This window comes from Apus apus, chromosome 2, assembly GCF_020740795.1.
Source record: "Apus apus isolate bApuApu2 chromosome 2, bApuApu2.pri.cur, whole genome shotgun sequence".
Taxonomy (NCBI): Eukaryota; Metazoa; Chordata; class Aves; order Apodiformes; family Apodidae; genus Apus; species Apus apus.
The window spans coordinates 80,567,014-80,585,292 of NC_067283.1; the positions used below are offsets into that span (position 1 = coordinate 80,567,014).

Below are 18,279 nucleotides of genomic sequence, written 5' to 3' on the forward strand. Positions count from 1 at the left end.
TAGATTCATCTCTCATCTGGAGCCTAGCACTGAGGTATTTTCCAACCATTGTAATTTTTATCTCCCTCTTTTCTGCAGAAGCATCCATCTCTTTTTGAAAAGTTGTCTTGAACAATGGTGAGTCTACATGGTCCACTTCCTTATACTGTAAACTCAAGTTCTTGTTTCATTGTGTGAGTTCTGGCAGCTTTTGTAACTTCTGCCTTTGTCTCTTCATTGGTTTTTCTACTTTTTGGAAAAAAGGTAATTTTTTTCTAGTATCTGATGGCAGAAGCATTACATATCACCTATGTAAGATATTGCCAGTCTACTTGAACATACTTTCTCTATACTTCCACTGGTAAGACCTTCCACAGTCTTACATTTCCTTTATAAACTTAGAGCAGCACTGCCAGCACCCACCAGGATGTATTATTTCACAAATACTCCTGGTTAGCACCTGCAAGGAGACGTTTAGTACACTTAAGTAAAAAACTGCATATGGCCAGTGTTTGATGGTCACTACAACTGAAGTTCTCCTGCTTATGTGGTCATGACAGGCAAATCTTAAGCAAAGAATCAAGCAGGTTTTTAATAGTCTACAGACCAACTTGGGTGGTTTTGCATATTGCTTACCAAAAATGTTAACCATCCTGATTTTATTTATAACCAAAGCACTTTTTTGTTAGTTCTCACCATTTCAATGATGTGATATCTCTATAAAAATCCAGCTCACATTTCTGCTACGTGGCATGTACTGACTTGTCAATGTCAAGGACACTTCTGTTATGTGTAGAAATTGCACCAGCCATCTGATGTTTTATAGACTATTGGTGGTCTATACACCATCTGTTGACTAACCTCAATCTAATGAAGTGTTTTTTCTTTTACACTGAAACACTCGTAACCCTACGTTATTCTACAGTTATTGACAGCAGCACCACTCGGCTGCATCTCTAGCAAGTCATCCCATTGCCTTTCAGGAACAGTCTCCGTAAGGAAATACACATACACATAAATGGACACACACGTGCACACCCTTATTTCAATTTTTCTATCGGATTAACACTGAAGCCATACTGGACTTTCAGAGAGTATTTGTCCAGGATTTCCTAGGTAGATATGTATGTGGTGCTTTAGAGACTTTTTTAAAAAAACCTGAACTTACTGTGCCTGGTTGAAAACAATGAGTACATTCATTATAAGATCACAGGCTAGCTGTATCATGTCCAGAAATCCTAACAGCAGGACAATGCAGGCTAATGCCTCTATAGGTGATTTACTTCCCCTTTTTTAAGCAGTTATTCTCAAGGTGGCATAACCTCTTATGCTGCATGTAAAAAATTAGAATTAGGATATGCTTCCAGGTGAGTAAAGAAGGAGGACATGTTTGTTGGGTTTTTTTTAACCCTGTGTAAGGGAGGTGGCAGCACCAGATGAGTTCATCTTAATAGATGAGAAGTTAAGTATGTCTCCTTAGTCTTTCTTTAGCTTTAAGAACACGTTAGCAAAAAAATCTCAAGACACAAATTCAGCATTTTCCTTTTCTTGTTGAATTCCACCTTCTATTGTCTCACATGTTAATCCTTACAAGAAAAAACAAGTCTTTGTAAGTTTAAGTTAAGAAACTGGGCTCCAGCAACCTAGATTCACTGAAACGGTGAAGAGTTATCATGGCTGCCTTTAAAGCAAAAGCTGTAACACAATTGTTGCCTGCACTTCAGAAAGCATGAAGAACTTAACACTGCATGTATTTCCTTCTTAGGCTTCCAGAGTCTCATTTTCCTACCTTTTTATTCTTTAAGCAACTCAACAGTGGAACCTACTCAGTGGCTTGCATCATATCATTCCCATTGTTCTGAATTTAAGACATCGCCAAAAACCTCTATACAATCCGTGCTAGGCCGTATAGGAAAGCTGTTGCGTCAAGCCTGACTTCCTCCCTAGATGTGCTCATTGCTTGCTTCTCTTCAGGGGATGTTATAAACATAGAATAAAAGGTTACCAACAGCACGGTGGGACCCTGTCAAACATGTTACCAACAACGTCAACAACCTGCATGTATGATCACTATTGGACAGTACTCCAACATCGCGACAGTTTATGTATTGAAAGCATCAATGATATCTTATTTTGTCATGGATATACAGACAACTTGTGTCAGAACAACCTCTGCCCTTCAGGCCTAAAAAGCAATAGCACGTCCACAGGAAAAAAATGCACTGTACATACAGAAAAAATGTACCGCATGTGTCTTTAAACACGGACCACTGCTTTATATCATCATGATGGAAACTCAGAAAAATTGGTAACCAATTAAACTAAGCTATTATGCTAATGATTGCCAATAGATCAGCAGGCAACCTTACATTATCTCTTATTTATACCAAGCATTTTGTTGCATCCTGTACTGCAGTTATGGGAAAACTGTTCATTTAGTATCAAAGGGGTGTTAAGTCCTGTTGACAGCTAGCCTTCTGCTTTAACACTAATAGTCTGTTAATTGTACTGGCTCACCTACAATCAGTTATCAAAATAGTGTGCAAGAATTGGCACAGAGCGGCACACAAGAGCCATTTGTAAAACAGAATTGTAGTTTATGAGCAGAGACAAAGTGAAAAGTCAATCAGAAGTGAAGTGTAAAACAAATGGCATCCTACTTCAAGAGTAATCTCCTAGAAGAGGGCATTTAGATATGTTCTGCTGCTTGTGTACTTATGTACATGTAACTTCATCAGCATTCTGGTTTAGAGTTGTCCAGACTGGAAAGCATCTTGGATGCCTATGTCTGTATCACTTCTGTCAATCAGTATCCTGTAACAGCAACTGAAGTTTGAGTAATTGCTTATGCAACAAACAAACAAAAAAATGCATAATTCCTTTTCTATACGCAGAGCTGAGCTGCAGTTTGAGTAATTTAAAACTTTCAATGAAAAAAAAAGTATTTACAATACTTTTGCATCTGGTGTTAGGGAGTTAGTTTTGATAGCAATCTATGTAACTCATAAGGTTGTTGGGTTTATATGACTTCAGTTTTCATAGGTTGGTGGTTCCCCAAGAACACGTTTAGTCCCTGCTGACTTTATTGCTTTGAAAGAGGAGTATAGATTTTTCAGCCAGGTGATACTTGCGATTGGACCTTGAGGTTTTCCAGATTCATTTGAGAGCTCAATATAGAGACACTTCCAAAGCATACAGGGTTTTCATTCAGGACACCAGTAAATGTTCTTAAGCTAAAGTGGATCTAGACTGCATGAGTTCCCAAAGAGATCCCCAAAAATGGTTTCATTTGGAGAGAAAAAATTTGCTCAGAAAAAGGGCTTTCCAAATTACTAAAGGGACTTCTTGAGACTCATGACATGGTTCCCCATCACCAACTGCTGCTGCAAGGTGATGTCTGGTATGAAAGATACATTTTGCAATCTAATTTATTTATTTATAGGTATATACATAAAAACGATTTCTCCTTTCCCTCGGTTTTATCAAGGCTTCATCTCCAGATGGGTCTTTTTAGCATATTCTTCACTTTCTGAAGATATTTCATTATTGCTGTGATCTCTATACATAATACGTAATTTTTTCAGATCAGTAAGTGAATGGTTTTGTCTAGGGAGGTCAGCTTCTTTCTGGGTGAGGAGTTATCATTCCTTAGTATCAGCTGGCCAACTTTGTCATCCTACTTGATTATCCTATTAGCTAGACAGTAGCAACAGATGTTATCCCTGACATTGCTTAGTCTTAATGAGTTTTGCAAGGGTGCACAGCCATGAACTGCCACCTTTGCCTTCTTCCAGGAGCTGCTGCAATGGGAAAGAACTGACAAATGTGGAACAAAGTTTCCTACTGTTTCCTTTGCTCATAATCAGAAATTCAAATTCCTTGCCATGCCTGGGAAACCACTTCTGCTTTCAGCAGCAAAAAAGCAGCAGCTGCAGCAATGCTCTGTGGATACAGGACAGTAAATATATGAGGTTTATTTTTTTCTGTCCTCTCCAATTTTTCAATTAGAAGACAAGTCCTCTTTCATTTTCCTTCATCCTGCTTGGTGTATCCCTTTCTCCCCATTGTACCACACTAAGCTAATTGAGCAAAATGCAATTGTTGCAAACATTTTGCTCTTCATGTGCGTTTTCTGCAGGGAAGGAATTAGAAGGTCCAAAGTCCAGCTATAAATTTGTCTGGCCTCCATGGTAAAGGACAACAAGACAAACTTCTATAAGTATATTAACAACAAAAGAAAGACCAGGGAGACCCTCCATCCTCAACTAGATGCAGGAGGAAACAAGGATGAGGAAAAGGCTGAGGTGCTCAATGACTTCTTTGCCTCAGTCTTTAGTAACAGGACCAGTTATGTTGAGGGTATCCCACTCCCTAAGCTAGGCCACAGGGAAAAGAAGCAGAATGATCCCCCCACAGTCCAGGAGGAGCTGGTCAGTGACCTGCTACACCATGTAGATGTGCACAAATCTATGGGGCTGGATGGGATGCACCCAAGAGTGCCGGAAGAGCTGGCAGGGGTGCTCACCAAACCACTTTCCATCATTTATCAGCAGTCCAGCTGACTAGGGAGCTACCAGCAGATTAGAAATCAGCCAATGTAACCCCCAGATATAAGAAGGGATGGAAGGATGATCCGCAGAACTACAGGGAAGCTGATGCAACAGATCATCCTGAGTACCATTATGCGGTACATGCAGGACAACCAGGTGATGAGGCCCAGTCAGCAAAGGTTCGTGAAGGGCAGGTCCTGTTTGACTAACCTCATCTCTTTCTATGACAGGGTAACCTGCTTATTGGATGAGGGAAGGCCTGTGAATGTTGTCTACCTTGACTTCAGCAAGGCCTTTGACAAGATTTCCTACAGTATTCTCCTAGAGAAGCTGGCTGCTCATGGCTTGGATGGGCATACACTTTGCTGAATAAAAAACTGGACAGCATGAGGTTCAATAAGGCCAAATATTAGATCCTGCACTTTGGCCACAACAACCCCCAGCAGCGCTACAGGCTTGGGGAGCAGAGAGGGACCTGGGGGAGCTGATTGACAGCCGGCTGAACATGAGCTGTTCCGCTTGGAGAAGAGGAGGCTGAGGGGAGACCTCATTGTTCTCTACAGCTACCTGAAAGGAAGTTGTGGTGAGGTGAGTGTTGGCCTCTTCTTCCTGGTGACCAGTGACAGGACAAGAGGAAATGGGGTCAAGTTGCGCCAGAGGACGTTCAGATTGGATATTAGGAAAAATTTCTTCACAGAAAGAGTGGTGAGACATTGGAACAGGCTGCCCAGGGAGGTGGTGGAGGCAATGTCGCTGGAGGTGTTCAAAAAAGGGGTAGACATGGTGTTTTGGGAGATGGTTTAGTGGTTAGGGGCTGTAGGATGGATGATTGGACTTGATGATCTTGAAGGTCTTTTCCAACCTTTATGATTCTATGATTCTTTTCTATTTACCACCAAATTTCATGGGTAGTCCCAGTTTCCAATTTCTAATTGAACAGGCTACTTGGAGTGGAACCCTTGGGTATGTTTTAGCAATGGTAAGTTTTTGATGTTCACCCAAAAGGTATCCAGCACATACCACTGTTATCATGTTAACTCTAGTTAGAGCCAGTTGCTTCCTACGACATTCAGCAACTGGGAGGCTGTTTGGGACCTACAGAGTCATCGAACGTTCCACATTCCCCCCAGGGTCTCAGCTGCTGTTTCTAAAAACAGAAGTGCAGGAGGGCTTCAGCTTCCAAGTCTTCCTAGTCCTTAGTACTAGGTACTGGTACAGAAGACTGAAGACATCATCTGTGCAAGTGTTCATTCTGGGATAAAGGACTGTTCAGTTTGTACATGAGGCAAGTTTACAGCTCACGTGCTCAGCATGGCTTACGCTGTATCTTGTGGAGGAGGAGTAGATAATGTGGGACAGGAGCTGTATTCTGTTGGCAGCACTCCCAGAAAATGCCTATAAAATTCTAGGCCTTAGCATAATTGTAGGACACAAGCTATTTTTGCATTTTGCTAAAATCATTCTGCCCTTTGATGCAGATTAATAACTCAAAATAATCCTTTTATAGGTAAAAGGCTACATCCCATCATTCCAGTGATCATTGTTTTTAGTGCATAGCCTTGGAGTTTTACCAGTTGTCTCTCATACTGGTAAGAGGTGAAAAATGACTTTTTTGACAGTAAATCTCTAGCAATGGAACAGATAGATCAGGAACAAGTGGGATGCCATTAATACCCATTTCAAATAATTTACTAAGCAAGCTTTTAATGTATTCACCTAAGCCCTAAGATTTAAATTATTAATATTTCTTAGAGAAAGTTTTCATATTGGGTCTCCAGAAGCAATTACTTAAATTTTGCTATTCAAATTATGCACCTAATTTATTTATTTTTCATATTTACATCTTTCACCTAACAGAATAATTTCCTGCATGACACTTAATGATTGCATTGGCCCAGGTTTTCTCTAGGTTTAGATGTTTGTCCAATAGGTTTTGAAATTTGCACAGCTTTTAAGAAGCTTTTGGTTTGTCATGTCTGCAAAGGCTTTACAAAGGTGTTTTCCATAAAAACTACAGCAGCTCAAGTGACAACTTGTCTTTGTGGCATGCAGTGAAAATTAGGAACAAATAGTGTCCTCCAGCCAAATATGGAATTTTAGCATCTTCATCACACTATGGAGATTGCATGACAAACAACTATTTCATTATAAAGCAGCTTTTCCATGCTTGGGTATTTCAGTTAACATGTTCCTTCAAGCTCCATCTAGTCATTTAAAACGGTCTTCATAAACTTTGGTTGTGGGGTTGAGCCATGAATCAATACTGCTGCTATCACAACCTACCCTACATTTTGTCAGAAAAAAGCCATTTTTCTTGCAGCAATACATACTGCATTTTATCTCTTTACTAGCATTCTGTTCATGTCTGTTGTGTGGAGTTTGATTACTTTGAATTGCTGTCTATTTCTGCTGTTGATTACAGTGGCTAACTTCTAAGGTTCTGTAGTAATTAAAAGTTACATTTAAAAACAATGCAATACAAAAAATATTGTTATGCTATAAGAGAGGGAATCCAGTCAGCCATCTTGGCAGTGGTACTACTTTTTAAAAAGTTTTAGTTCACCTAGAAGAAATTATTTCTGATTTAACTGATCACCCTTTTCAGTAGGAAAAATATTAAAAGATATTGCACAGGTCTGAAAAATCTATCATACCATAAATATATTACTTTTCTTACAAATAAAGATAATGTTGGGCCATGAGAAGCTAGGATTGCAAGACCTTTAAGATAAGATCTACTGTGATGCTATTTTCACCAGCAAGTGTCACTCCCTAACTAACTAGGGCCCAGACCAACTTTTATGATAAAATCACAGTACAGAGAACTTCAGCTACCTTATTAATTGGTTCCTTTTTTTTTTTTTCATTTCACTGACTTAACTTTCATCATATTTTATAACATGCAAGACAGTAAGCATGTGGTTTTATCCTTTTAAGGTGAGAAACAATTGTATCTCCAATAATTTCTCCCCATACTAACATTACTCACAAACTCTCAAATTCTATGCATCACTGTGGGTTTCATTCTTCATTGTTACACCTTGTGCTGTATTTAATAAAGAACTACTGCTTAGCATAACCATTCTGTTTTAAATCTGTTACATATAACATTTGAAGATGCAAATACTTATAGTGACTTTTCAAAACATCTGCTGGGCTTTTTTAGGGGCTTTCCCTAAATACGGTATCAAACCCAACAATTACGGATTCAAAATAACTTCCTATATCTGCTTATGAAGATTTGTATACCAGGAATTTTTCAGAAATATATTCCTTATTTTTTTACAAAATTAAAAGGAATCAAGCCTTTCTTCCTTTTATGCTTTTTTTTTTTGCTATCTTTAAGCCATCAGTTGTCTCCAACTGTGATTTCTTTGGCAAGGTGCAAATTTAGTTTCCTCCTTTTTCATGTGTAAGGAAATGAATTAACTCCATCGTTCAGTCAGAAGACACGTTTATTCCTTGATATATATTTAGAAACATTATTGTTTCCCATTGATTCACCAGCATTATTTTTATTTTTAAATTATATTCAGGAAATAGTTCTATCTTACTAATATTTTCATGTATCTAAGAGTATTCATATTTTCACAACCCAATTAATACAATTTTGCTTTTATTAATATTGAGGTTTTGTGAACAAGGCCAGTCAGAATACCAGGAACAGACAAAAAAAAACTACTCCCACAAGTGTTACCAGTGGAGGAACCTGAAGACCAGCAGTGGAGATGCAGAACTGCTTCAGAAGGCTGTCAGCAGGCTTTCTGTTGCACACAGTCTCAATCAATTGAGTAAGTAGATGGCAAAGGAGGTGGAGAGCAACGGTAGTTTGCTGTGCTGGGATAAACATGTAAACAATTGATACTATTTTTTTTTTTTTTTTCATAAAATGAATTGTTATAAATGACAGAATTGTTTTTCCGGTGACTGGTGACTTTCATATGAACTTGTGAGCAGTATGAAGGCAATGGAAGATTTCTTCTCTATTCACTAAACACAAATCATGTGCCATAAAGACTGAAAATGCTGATGTGAAATGTAGTCCTTGCTTCAGAGAACAAAAGATTTGCTACAGAGAAATAAAACAATAGTTTTACCAACACTGGAACATTCTTTCTGGCCTCATACAGCTATCATCAATCCTAAACCACAAGTATCACTATCCTTTAATATATGTATGTATTGTGACCTGTAGGTGATAAAAGTTAATTGGAAAACTAAGGAGGAAAATGTGGAATCCTTGATCAGGCAAGCTGGTACAACTGGAAAAGCCAGACAAGCCTTTAGAAGCATACGTTCTTTGAACCAGCTGGAGTAGTCTTATATTACTTTAGATCTCTTTGCTAGTAACATTAGTTGACAGTAAACCACTTTCTTCTCACTATAAATTACTTACTCTTACATCCTTCAAATATGACGGCTACAAAAATCTTATTTTATTTTTTTTTTAGTTCCGATTGTATAATACCAACAAAGTAAAAAAGCTTAGAAATAAACCAATTTGGTTGGGAGTATGGACATAAATCTGTTCTTCCATAAACATATAAAGTTTGGGGAAAGTTTGAACAAATAGCTATAAGCAATGAAACAGATTTAGTTCTCTCTGCCTTGAGAGGGTGTTCTAAACTGGGTGACCTCTTAAGGTGATTTTCAGACTTGGAATTCTACACAACAACATGCATCATGAAATGTTTAGACCTCCCTGCACATGCATTAATCTATGTAATTTATTAATATTTGCATTTTGCTAGTGATTTTGAATTAGCTAATACATTGAGTGGTCTTAATATAGAACCTTTCCTCATTCGTATAAAATGCCAGCACAACAGAAACTGAACAGTGTCTCCTCTGACTTCCCTTCCCCTTCCCTTTGCCTTTCCCTTTGCCATTCCCATTCTCCCCTTCTCCCCTTCTCCCCTTCCTCTTTTTCTACTCACCCTTTACTCAGTTACATGCTTCTTTTCTCCTTCAAAGGAATTTGACTAACATTTTTTTCACATGGAAAATAATATGACGTGCTAATATGTCAATCTACACAGTAATTTTGTATCAGCATGATTTCTGTTGTAAAACCAGAATATTTTCTTCACTTTATACTGTGCTATTTTAGGAGGAGTTTTAACTACAGCTAAAAGGCTTCTTTTAATCTAGAACAATTGTGGCCATGCAAAGCTTGATGCCATTTTAATGGCTGTGTATTGATTTACCAGTATTAGTATAAAATGTACAGAGATATGACTGTTCCTATAGAAACAGTAAAACATTCCAACCTAGACCGAGCCTTTCTCTCTTATAGGATTATTTGGATCAGATACCTTTAGAAAGTTAGTCATACCTGAGAACCGGTATATGACTGTATGTGTTTTTAAGGACTTTAAAATAAAGAGGTATTTCTGTAGACCATTGTGGGTGCATTCCTCTGTTAAAAAAAAAAGAAAATAAAAGAAAAAAAAAAGGACGAAAGAGGACTCTAGATTCCTTATAAGCATCAATAAGACCCTTACAACAAGTTACAATGAAGCTTTGAAACGTCAATATTCGGCTACAGGTAAATCCAGACAGCATACATTTAGGTGCTTTCAAAGTCCGGTTTTAGTGCCCACTGTTTTGCCGTGAGCTGTGCTGTTGATTTTTCTGTCTTAACTGTTGAGTAATTGGGGAGGAGCTGTTTTCCATCAATTGTACGTGTACTAACAGACCTTCTGCCTAAATCCTATGAGACAAGAACATTTTAAGCTGGATACACACCTCCCAGCCAAAAATCCATCTGTGTGAGTTGTTTATCTATGTCTTCCAGCCCATAGGTCTTCAACCTTTGTAAAGTTAAGGGTAATATTTTTTTGTTTTGTTGTTGTTTTATTTAAATCATGGACAAGCCTATGAAGATACTATACTGATCTTCATTTAAAACTAAATCCCCTGCCATCTTTCTTCAGTGCAGTTGATCTACTTTAGGTGCTTTATGAGGCATAGTATACTTTTCCTCCTCTCTATACTTGCCTGTTAGGCAGATCAGGGTCGTGCTGTGGGCTAATCCCCTTTTTTTCTACAAGTTCAGGACTTGCAGGAGGACTCTGCTACGTGATAGCACTACCAGACAGCTGGATGGGGGGTAGTCTTGCCATTTTAAAAGTTAGACCCCAACTTTTAGAAGCCTTTAAGGTCCTCAGCTGTCAATAATGTTTGGCATGTGAGCCAAAATATGTAACAGGGTGAGTGATGCTGCTTCACTTTCCGTTAAGATGTAGTAATAGGATGCTTCAGTGTTTCTGAAGTTTAATGATGGAACCACAAGTGATGATCTGAAATGCAGATGGTAATGGTTCCTTCCTCTCTGATCTGGCTTGGCTAGTTCCTTTGATGTAGAAGAACTGTGAGCTTAATTTGCATAACATTACTCCCACTCCTGTTAGTCTGTTGATGAGCTATCTTTATTAAATTTTGCACCATTTCAAGATTATTTACATACTTCCTGATTTTATAATGAGATCCATTTTACTACACAGGGAGCCTACTGATGAACATCTGGTACCTTATGAGTTTTGATACTCCTAGCACAGTATTGAAAATTTTGCTCCTGTTACAATTTATTCCACTCCATCAGAAATTACTACCACTTTTAATTGATGTGCAGTGTCTTGTCAGGGAAATGGCAACTGGAGGTGATACAATGCATAGCAGGATAAAAGCTATGAACAAGATGAATTGGTGGTTTGCTTTTTATTAATATGAAAATGTGAAAATAAATTTGTTTGAGTTTTAAAAAATTGTCTTCTAAGTTACAGTGTTCACTTTTATTCTAACTCCAACTTTCTTCATCTCTTTTCTATTCCAGAATGTCTTCTGGAATAAAGATTCCACTTACTGCTGAGCAGAAGAGTGAAGTTCTCTTTTCACAGATCCCTTGAAAATAAATAACAATTTTTTGCCAGAAGAGATATTAAGATTTTTGAAACTCCGTTAAACATGAAATGGACACTTACTATTCTCATTTTCATGCATTTATCATTATAATATTTAGTGGTTTTATTTGTATTATCACATGACATCATTCATTTTCAGTGTCCGACACTTTTTTCCCTTATCTTCTGGTATTTTGTTCATCTTTGGTTGTAGGCAGCACAGTCAGAAAGAGAAAAAAGGTACAGATTTGCAAACACAAGAAAGATTTCCTTCAAAATTGGTTTTCTTTAGAATCATTTCAGGAGACAGAATTTAAGTTATTGCCCAAAAGAAACAAGCAATCCCAGGAGCTGTTCTGATATGGTTTGCCGAGGTCTCCCAAGCATATCTGTGGGACTGGAGAGAGAGAAGGTGCTAGGGCACCCAGGACCAAGGTCTAATATTGGTTACACTATGAAGATTCTGTGGCAATTCAGCTGCCAATGAGAGCAGTGCTTGTGCAATACACAACCACTGTTTTTCTGCCAGACAGCTTTTGTAACTTTTTATTTCACAGCTTCACAACTTACCTGTGTTTTTTTTATATCAGAATATGTTGATGTCTGTGAAATTCCGAGAATACCCATTACTAATGAGGTTCTTGTTTGAAATGATGTACTGGACTCCCTAAATAATTTTTAAAATCTGTTTTGTTTTGTTTCCATTTTAAAGACCAGTCTATTAAAACAGAGCTTTCTGAATAATTCAAGGTGTTTTAGGAATTCAGTATGCAGAATTAAATTGAAAGTCAAAGATTTACAACACTACCTTGTTCTTAATATGTTTGTTTGTAATTTCTGTAGAACAAGTCCATCTACAAGGGTAAAGCAATTTCTCTGAAATTCTAAATGGTAAAATCAGTTAGCCTATGTGATTTATTTTGATTGGAAATATCTCCTTACTGGATATATATGAGATATTGAAATTTAAGTGATAATATGTGATTTAACACTAATGTTTCAAATAATTGTTACATATCTACAAGCTCTATAATAGGTAGCAGGTTCTGTAATCACAAATACGGCACTATGTATAATAATCTAATATATTTTTAAATGCAATGCCTTTTAGATTGTGCTTTTCCTTCTTTTAAAAGGACACTAGGAATTTTGAAGAGTACAGGGACAGGATAACTTTTTATTTGATGAGTCAGGTTTATAATAAAATGGCTCCAAAGACCAAATAAAAAGTATCTGATTTGGCAGAAGGCAGGATATTAATGTATTGATATCATCTGGATAATAATACAGTATGTTTCTGAAGTTTTCAGAAACTTTGAGAACTAAAATATTTTTCAGGTATCAAAAAGTTATGAAGTACGTTTTATAGTTTAAATGCTGTGCTTAAAAATAAGTGATATATGCCCACACACACTTGTGACTACATTGCCCTGATGGTGCTGCAGAGTGGATCTCTAAAGGTAGACTCTCTCCCTGAGAAAATTTCCTCTACAAGGAGTAAGTGGGTCTCTAGGACTCCCATGGCTGCTTCATACCTCATGATGCAGAAGAGAATGGTGCAAAAAACCCAAAGACCAACTGGAATGTATAAACATCTCAGGTGTTCTTAGATACCAGAACAGCCCTTGAGGCAGCAGGCAGCTCATGGTGGTGGCTACACCAACACAACAAATAAGAAGGCATAAAGTTCCTCTACATCACCTTTGCCCTCTTCTTACACCCTCAGGCTAAGCACAAGTCCAAATTCATTGGTGCCACATGTTTGCATTGTGGCTGAGCTCTTTAATACTTTGCACATTCCAAAACCATCCCTCTTTTCACTGTTGGCAAGTGTTAATTCAATAAACAAAACACAATAATACTACTGAAAAATCTGGAGCAGGAAGGAAGCCGGCTTACTTCTGCTTGGTTTCCCTTGCTGCCAGTGCAATAAGCTGCCATTTTCAACAAGGTAGCAACAGATGGCTTAGAATTTAACTCTTTAAAAAAATTATTTTATTTTATTTTATTTCATTTCATTTCATTTCATTTCATTTCAAAGTATAGTTAAGAATTAATAAATCAATCCTAAAAGCATGAGCCCTTGTGGTGGGAGGAGAAGAGGGCAGGAAAGTTGCATTGCTGGTGCAATCCTGGTGGGAAGATACTCCTTTGAAAGTATTATCCATCTAGGGTGAGAACTTTGGGGGTGGAGTAAAACACCCCTCCTAAACAACCTGGTTACAAAATTTCCTTCAGTGTCTGTAAGGACAGGAATCTGGCTTTTTAATTTACAAGGAAACCTGATGGTTATTTTTAAAACTGCTAACAACACCTTATACCTACTTTTTTCATGCTTCCCAGCTCCCTTGCCCTACTTGGCACTTAAGCTTGTGTATAGGAAGGACTTTTATAATTTTCCTCATGTATCTTGTTCACCTTTGTGTGGCTGTGCTTTCTCTTTTTTTTTTTTTTTTTTTTTTCCTGTATGCAATTTTTCCTTTCTACTGTTCAGCTGGTTTGCTGAACAACTAAATGTTTTAAAAAATATTTATCTTAGCTTGAATTTTGTTGTTCATAACCTAACTGCACTGGTTACTCCATATACTCTGCTAAATCTCTGATTACTGTCTAAATTTTCATCAAAAATAGTTCAAGATAATAGATGAAGTGCCTCTTAATTATTTTTAGATGGCAGACTTTATGTGTATTATCTAGGTGTGGGTATGACAGTGAGGAAAATGACACTCATTGTGCTTGAACCTTGCAGAGCACTAAATAAATACAGCTCGTATGGTGTTTCATTTCAACACAGGCCTAACCTGAGGATGCAAATTCTGTAAGGGGGTAATTTTTGCAAACAGTATTTTAACATCTAGTCATGCAAATACCTTATTGTTCACAGGACATTTTATGTTTTGAAAGACACAAGCTAAATTCTCTTTCTTTGTACTGAAAGGACTTGTTCCTTTATTCAGCAGATTTTTATACGATATAGAAGAGCAGTGTCTGCACAGTATTTGAAAGCTAGGCCTTTGTTTTACCAAATATTGTGTGCCTCTGGGACAGGAAGAAAGCCTGTGCAACAGGTTTGTGCACCCTTGCTGGCATGTTCAGACAAATTAACTTGTCATGACGAGTTTTGCTTGGTCTTACAGAGGGGAGGCAGAGAGGTGTGGAGTACCATAATGCTGCTTCACTTTTTCTCAGTGGATGTCTTTTATTCATAGCTCTTTGAATTGATTTTTCTTTACACACGTGACTCTTCCCTTCCAATCTCTATGCTTGCGTAGACATCATGTAATGTAAGCCTATATCGTTCTCCTTGGAGTAGGTACAGCCAAAACAGACAGCTGTTTAGATCTCCCTGGCAAAGAATCCCATCGGTCTCACCCACACTGGATGCACATACATGGTCTCCTGGCTGTCAGACCCATCTGTTAGGATGGCGTGGTGCCCATCCTCAGCCTTGTGAGATAGATTTGCTGCAACACAGATACAAAGCAACTACAGGTTTTAGGGCAGGCATTCTATACAGCATTGCAAATAGTGTCTACTATATGGGCAATAACTTCTTTGGGCTGTTAGCAGCACCATTTGTTCATTTAGTGCATATCTGTTATGTAGATACACGTCATGGGATATGTAGATACAAAAGACACGAGTCAAAATATTTGCACCTGGAAGCATGAAATTAGACTCCCAAGCGTGTATGTCTGTGTGAATATATATATATACTCACATAAATGTGTATGCATCCTGTTTTTCAAAGATCAGAATACACTGCAGTCCCCTGTATAGAAACTGACATATACTCAAACCTTGTGAAAATCAAACCACTTGAAAATACGGATGTGAGAGACATCCAGCATGGTGCTCTTTAGCAAGAAGTTCTCCTTTAGCCTCCTGTTTCTCTGTATGTTGCTTACTTCTGACACCGCTCTGGATAAGAAAATGCCATCTGGAAGTGAAACTTGAAAGAAACAGACCTAGTATCCTAAGCAGAGGCAGGCAATGCAACCTCGTGTGTGGGGAGCACTGCGTTTACTTGCTGCTCTTCAGTGGCTTTGCCTCTAGAGCATCCCTTCAGGAGCACGCAGGCACAGCCACATTATCTTTTTCAAATAATGGACTGTGGGGCTCCTGCAAACTTTCTCTTCAGAGTTTTGTGTAGAGCCGTGCTCTGTGCACTCTCGATGTGAGGTCTTCTGACTTCTTGCTTTGTGTGAGGGTGGGTTAGTGCTCGCTGGAGACGTGGGCTCAGTGATGGCAGCGTGCTGGCAGCAGAGCAGCGGGAGGTCTTGCCTGCATCCACAGGGCCGAACAAAGGTCCCTTTGTGGGAGTGCAGCAGCTTCAGAATACATGGTTTGTCACCAACAATTATCTGGGTGTCATAACTGAAGATCTGCCACAACACCTACAACCCAGAACAGTGTGCCTCTGTCATGTAGGGTTGTGTTTTTTTTTTTTTTTACTTACTATTCATTATTACACTAACTTCCCTCAGTAACAATCTAAGTAGGAGGATATATACACTCCCACATAAAATGGACACACAAAGTTCCCCAAGCATCATTAAGTGTTGGAAGGATGTAAAAATAGCAATAGAATAAATGAAAACCAATCCTGTATATCTTTCTCTGTATTTATGGTTAGATCTCATAAAATTGTGTGAATTCCCTATTGTTTTAAAGAGTTCTTTTTAAAAGACATAGAGGTCCATTTATAGCCTCACAGTTCATTACAGTTGACTTCTGAATAGAGGAGAACTATGGTCAGCCACTGGTACTATTTAAATTTTTTTCTCTGTTTCAACATTCATTTAAAAGAGGAGGTTTATTCATTTATTCAGTTGAATTCACCAGGGATAGCTGCAGAGGGAAAGGGACTGAAAGCTCCAATTCACTTTAATTTGCCTATTTGCTTACACTCTGTGTTGGAATGCAGTAGCAAACAGCCAGAAGTTTTTTTATTCATGAACATTCTCTTTGAACTGAGTACGTTTGAAAGTACATGTTTAGTTCTCTAACCATAACTCTAAGTTCTGGTTCCAGTAAAAGACAGGCAATGAACTCTCTCATCAAAGTACTGCAGAATTAATTTCCTTGTGGGCTTCAGGGTGGCAGAAAGTGGAAATACAAATTCTTGTGATTCACACCATAGAGGCATTGACTCCTCTTTGTCATAGCTACTGAAGCTCTGCTCAGAGCTTGTTGGACTGAACTATGTTGATCGGCCCAACCCAAATGCTAAATCTCAGTGAATTCAGTCAGGGCTGGTGCTTAAATATGCTGCATGAGAGGGCTAGCAATCCAAATAAAAAAACACAGAAATATAACAAAACAGGGAAGAACAAATATTCAGTATAAAACTTCAGAAGTTACCGTACCTAATTACATTGGTTCTGCCTATAGCCAAAGGAATGACAGAAATACTTTGAATGGCATTGATCTGGCAGGGCAAAACTTTGTCCAAAAATTCAATACAGAGCCAAACCCCAGGTAAGTTCCTGATTCCTGTTCATGCCTCTGGGATACCACCTATACTCTCCACTCAAAGATCCCCAAGTGGTCTAGAAGACACATGGGATTTTCCCCCCATTTGCAAGGCTCAAGGTGCTGCAGCTGCTGTATGAAACTTCTCAACTCCAGCCTGGCTCTAAGCCATGGCTTTGCTGCCTGGCAGTCTGCTTGCTACAGCTCTGGGGCAAAATTTCTCATTTTCAGCTGCGTCACTGCCTGCACATCCTCATCCTGACCCCACTGACCATGCAGGGCCCTTCAGAGTACCTGTACCTGGCATGGATTAGGAACTAGCCAAGACCCAACTTGGTGGGTGATCGAGTGGGTCCTTCTGGCCTCAGAAACAACAGATTGCAAATTGGCCCAGCTCTACATTTTTTTGTCTGTAGATGAGCCATCAGAAATCATGGTTCTCCCCTCCCCTTTTTTTTCTAAGTATATGATCTGCAAAGCAATGATACCTTAATAAAGAAAGTTAACTGTGTGGCTTTTTTTAAAAAGTATGTGCTGCCTGAGAGATCTGAAGTACTATCTATGTATCTGTGCATTTATGTAACCATCTGTGTGTGTGTGTGTGTCTGTCTATGTATCTATGTATGTATGTATGTATCTATCTATCTATCTGTCCGTCCGTCCATCCATCCATCCATCCATCCATCCATCCATCCATCCACCCATTTAGCTGTCTCACAGTTCTAGTTCTGTTTTGTTCCATTTTTTGCCAGCAGAGTGATATTTACTATATGACATGTAAGTAGTGGTCACAATATTTGATACATAATTCCCCGAATGATAGGTAAGATATCATATTAAACCAGTAATTATGAACGGAAGTATAGTTACAAAATGAGATGACTGTTTAAATAAATAACTACTGCTGTAGTTACATTTTAATTGTATTTCCATGTTTTCCTTTAGCCTAGAAAGCCTTTCTGAAATAAAAATGTGTATGAATGTATAACCTCTTGTCCAGTTTTCTCTTTTTTCTTCAAATTACATTACATGATATATATTGTGTGATGTATGTCCAACTGATTTAACAGCTCAAAGAAATAAGCAAGCCTTCTTAGCTGTGCTTAACCCTGTTAACAGTATTCCACAGTCTGTGAAATTACTCTCCCACAGGAATTTTTCTCTGGATTTTAAAATAAAGGCCTTCTTGTACATAAATGAAGTAGCTGTTGTTGTGTAAGGACACAATCATTTCCTAAATATGCAAATAAAATAGCCACTTTACCCTTGCTTAATGTACAAAGAAGGTGGGACAAAAAGTGCCTTTGAACCTGTGTGTCCCCACTGACATGTCAGCATCTCAGTACCATGTTACCACTATTAAAAAAAATAAC

The 18,279-nt window shown here is 38.2% G+C and overlaps 1 long non-coding RNA gene across 2 annotated transcripts; it reads left to right on the top strand.

The window, feature by feature from the left end:
* The first annotated feature begins 1,567 nt into the window (after positions 1-1,567).
* LOC127381352 (uncharacterized) lies at positions 1,568-17,873 on the top strand. Of its 2 annotated transcripts, XR_007888703.1 has the most exons (4): positions 1,568-5,117; positions 6,037-6,118; positions 8,160-8,320; positions 11,365-17,873. It is a non-coding gene; the product is annotated as an uncharacterized LOC127381352 (long non-coding RNA). The 2 variants fall into 2 exon arrangements; XR_007888704.1 differs by lacking the exon at positions 6,037-6,118.
* The last annotated feature ends 406 nt before the right edge of the window (positions 17,874-18,279 follow it).